The 4,695-nt window shown below is 52.3% G+C and overlaps 1 pseudogene; it reads left to right on the plus strand.

The window, feature by feature from the left end:
- Positions 1–969: 969 nt before the first annotated feature.
- Positions 970–4,278, plus strand: LOC102976378 (nonsense-mediated mRNA decay factor SMG5-like; annotated as a pseudogene).
- Positions 4,279–4,695: the final 417 nt, after the last annotated feature.

Consider the following 4,695-nt stretch of genomic DNA (forward strand, 5'->3'; position numbering starts at 1 on the left):
AAAAAAAAATTAACCAAAAATAGTTTACCTGAAAAGTTGTCTTTCAAAAATGGAGTGATAAAGACTCTCAGACAAGGAAAATCTAATGGAATACACAACTGGTAGACCTACACTGCTTACATTGCCAAAGGGAGTTCTTCAAGGTTAAATGAAAAAACACTAAGAACATTAAAACAAAAAATACAAAACACATTGGTAAGGCAAGTATATAGTGAAATAGGAATACAACAATGCATAAATATGATGGTGTGTTAATTAATCATACAAAGGTTAAAGGACAGAAGCATTAAAAATAACTACACTTACATGCTAATTTGCTATAGATAAACAATATAAAAATACATAAACTGTGACATCAAATCATAAACTGTTGGGGGGAGTGAGTAAAAGGGTAGAATTTCGTATGTGAATAGTTAGGTTGTCGCAGCCTAAAATAGACTGTTATATGTATAAGATGTTCATGGCTTATCAGCTTCACAGTAACCACAAAGCAAAGACCTACAGTAGATACACAAGAGAAAAAGGAAAGAAAACCAAACATTCCTCTACAGGAAATCATCAGTTCACAAAGAAAGGAAAAGGAAGACTACAAAACCGCCAGAAAAAATTAACAAGATGTCGTTAGTAAGTTCTTACATATAAATAAATACTCTAAATGTAAATAGATTAACATTTCCAATTAAAGCACAGAGTGATTGAACGAATTTTTAAAAAGACTAACTGTATTCCACCTAAAGAGATTTTTTTTTCAGCTTTCATGAAAAATAAAAATGAGGAGATGGAAAAAATATATTTCATAAAAATGAAAACCAAAAATGAGCAAGGGTAGGCAGTCGCGGGCAGCCATCTCCCTGCGATGGCGGCGGAGCAGGGCCGGCTGCTGCCGCGGCCAGAAAGACAGCAGTGGTGGCGGTAGTGGTGGGTATAAAGGGGCCCTGTGACCGGGAGCCATCCTCGGGCCAAGGCACCATGAGCCAAGGCCCATCCCCCGCCAAAGGGGAGAGCAGCGAGCCCGCGAAGCAAAGGTCCCCAACACTAAGCGGATTTATCCGGGCTGTGGTGAAAGCTGTGCATCGACTTGACCTCATCCTTTGCAACAAAACCGCTTATCAAGAAGTGTTCAAACCAGAGAACATTAGCCCGAGGAGCAAGCTGCGTGATCTCTGCGTCAAGCACCCGGTGGACTACGGGAGGAAGGCTGAGGAGCTGCTGTGGAGAAAGGTATGCTACGAAGTTATCCAACTTATCAAGACTAACAAAAAGCGTATCCACAGCCGGAGCGCCTTAAAATGCCTACAGGACACACCTGGTCGCTGGGATTGGCTTCTACCAGCATCTCCTTCTCTATATCCAGTCCCACTACCAGCTAGAACTGCAATGCTGCATCGACTGGACCCATGTCACCGACCCGCTCATAGGATGCAGGAAGCCAGTGTCTGCTTCAGGGAAGGAGATGGATTGGGCACAGACGGCATGCCACCAATGGCTAGTGTACCTGGGGGATTTTCCTGATATCAGAATGAATTAGCTGGCATAAACTCTGAGCTGCTAGCTGAGAGATTTTACTACCAAGCCCTGTCAGTGGCTCCCCAGATTGGAATGCCTTCAACCAGCTGGGCACCCTTTCAGGCAGCAAGTACTATAATGTGGAAGCCATGTATTGCTACCTGTGCTGCATCTAGTCGGATGTGTCCTTTGAGGGGGCCTATGGGAATCTCAAGCGGCTGCGTGACAAGGCAGCCGAAATGTACCACAGCTGAAGCAGTGCGAGACTAGGAAACTCTCTCCCAACAAGAAGCGATGTAAAGACATTAAGAGGCTGCTGGTGAGCTGTATGTATCTGCAAAGCCTCCTGCAGCCCAAAAGCAGCTCCCTGGACTCAAGGCTCATGTCACTCTGCCAGTCAGTCCTGAAGGACTTCAGCCTCTGTCTCTTCTACCTGCCCTCCCCACCCAACCTCAGCCTGGCCAGTGAGGATGAGGAGGAGTATGAGAGTGGATATGATTTCCTCCCAGACCTTCTCATCTTTCAAATGGGCATCATCTGCCTTATGGGTGTGCACAGCTTGAAGAGAGCTGGATGCAAGCAGTACCTGCAGCTATTGCCTTCACCCTGGCCCTCTTCTCCCACCTCGTCAATCATGTCAACATAGGGCTGCAAGCTGAGTTGGAAGAGGACGAGACTCCTGTCCCGGCATTCCAGAGCAATGGCACAGATGAACCAGAGTCCAAGGGACGCTTGGAGAAGGAGGGTCTTGAGCCTCCTCCTGCAGCACCTCAAGAGGGCGAAGCCAGAAAGAACCAGAAGTTCTCCTGCTTCTCCTGCTTCTGCCGCCCACTCACAGCTGGTGATGACAGTGACATGAGTGAAGGCTTTGACTAGGACTTGAGCCTTGACTCAGCCCAGGCCAGCGAGGGCTCTTACAGTGGCTCTGACAAGAGTCTTGAAGGTGGGGGAACGGCCATTAATGCCAAGACAGATTCCAAAACGAAGAGCCAGGAGTCCAGATCAGACCTGGAAGATAAGGAGGATGAGGAAGGGACATGGTACCTAGCCCTGGAGCCACCTCGGGCCAGGTCAGAGGCTCCTGAATCCTTCAATGGCCCACTGGACCCCAGCGAGGACAGCATTGCCAGCAATCTACAAGCTATGTCCACCCAGATGTTCCAGACTAAACGCTGCTTCCAACTGGCCCCCACCTTCAGCAACCTGCTTCTCCAGCACACCACCGAAGCTCCCACCTTGGCCAGCCCCAGGCCCTGTGTCAGTGGGGATGTGGACAAGCCCTCAGAGCCAGCCTCTGAAGAGGGCTCTGCGTCGGAGGGAAGTGAGTCCAACAGTGGGCGCGCCTGTTGGAATGAGCGCAGCGTCCAGGAGAAGCTGCAAGTCCTCATGGCCGAAGGCCAGCTTCCTGCTGTGAAAGCCTTCCTGGACTGGCTGCGAACCAACCGCAGCCTCATCATTGTATGTGCGCAGAGCTCTCTAAGTCTGTGGAACTGCCTGTCTGTGTTGCTGAATCTGTTGCCAGCTGCTGGAGAACTCCAAGAGTCTGGCCTGGTCCTGTGTCCCAAGGTCCAGGATCTTCTTGAAGGTTGTGAACCGCCTGACCTCCCGTCTAGCCTGCTGCTCCCAGAGGACATGGCACTTCACAGTCTGCCTCCCCTCCAGGCTGCCCACAGATGCTTTAACTTTGACACGGATCAGCTCTTGCTCAGCACCTTAGAGGAGACAGTCGTGCACATCTGCTGCATCCACAGCTTTGGCCACTTCATTGCCCGCCTGCATAGCAGCATCCTACATTTCAACCCAGAGGTCAGCACCTTTGTCAGCATCTCCCCGTCTGGGCAAGAGAGCCTGCTGCAGCAGGCCCGGGCCCAGTTCCACATGGCACAGGAGGAAGCTCGCGGAATGGGCTAATGAGAGACATGGCCCAGCTATGACTTCAGCTTGAGGTCTCTCAGCTGGAAGGGAGCCTGCAGCAGCCCAAGGCCCCGTCAGCAATGTCTCTCTACCTCGTCCCCGAAACGCAAGCCCTCTGCCACCACCTCCCCATCATCCGCCAGCTGGCCACCAGTGGCCTCTTCGTTGTCATCATCCCAATGACAGTGATTGATGGCCTAGATTTGCTGAAGAAGGAACACCCAGGGGCTCAGGATGGAATCCAATACCTGGAGGCAGAGTTTAAAAAAGGGAACAGGAACACTGGCTGCCAGAAAGAGGTGGGGAAGAGCTTCGAGTGGCATAAGCTGAAGAGGCAGGATGCAGATGCCTGGACGCTCTATAAGATTCTGGACAGCTGCAAACAGCTGACTCTGGCCCAGAGGGCAGGTGAGGAGGACCCGAGTGGCATGGTGACCATCATCACAGGCCTTCCACTGGACAACCCCAGCATGCTCTCAGGCCCTATGCAGGCAGCCTTGCAGGCCGCTGCACATGCCAGTGTGGACATCAAGAATGTTCTGGACTTCTACAAGCAGTGGAAGGAGATTGGTTGAGACCGACCCCCAGGCCCTGCAGCGGGCTGACTCCACATCTCTCCTGCCCTCCCTGGCAGCCAGGACCACCACCTGTAGTCACCCCACCACACGCAGACTCACACATGTACACAGGAAGGAAGCCCAGCTGCACACAGGCTGCAGGAAGGGCCCAGGAGCCAGCTGGGAGGGTGGGGTCCCCCTGTTTCCAAGATAACATCAGGAAAGCAAGGAAAGTACTTGGAGCAGGAGAGGCCTGTGGGCCCCTGGCCAGCCTTCCTGCCTCAGCCCCCCTGCCTTCCCCAGGGGCAGGTGGTAGGCACGGGTGTCTTCGTTTCATTGGAGTAGTTCCCGGACCGCTGAGGGGAAGGGACAGCAGAAGGGGCCCTTCTTCCTCACCCAAGGCATAGAGTGGTTGGTGCCAGGAGTTTGGGCCCTCCGGCCTTGTGGGTAGAGTTGGGTAACACCAGATGTCTGGGTGGTTCTCTGCAGACCCTTCCTCTCCTCGAGGCCCACCCATCCCCCTCTCATCTCCCTTTTCAAGAGCTGGGCAGCTCTGGAGCCTTGGGGACTCTTAAGAAAGAGGGGCCTGGAGCTGCCTGCACCAATAGCAGGGCAGGGCTTAGATCCATCCTGCTGCAGGGGCTGCACACCCATTGCCCCACTTCTCTTTTCTGTCTCCCTTCATCTGGCTTCCAGTGCAGGGAGCAGGCCCATGACG

This window comes from Physeter macrocephalus, chromosome 9 (assembly GCF_002837175.3).
Source record: "Physeter macrocephalus isolate SW-GA chromosome 9, ASM283717v5, whole genome shotgun sequence".
Taxonomy (NCBI): domain Eukaryota; kingdom Metazoa; phylum Chordata; class Mammalia; order Artiodactyla; family Physeteridae; genus Physeter; species Physeter macrocephalus.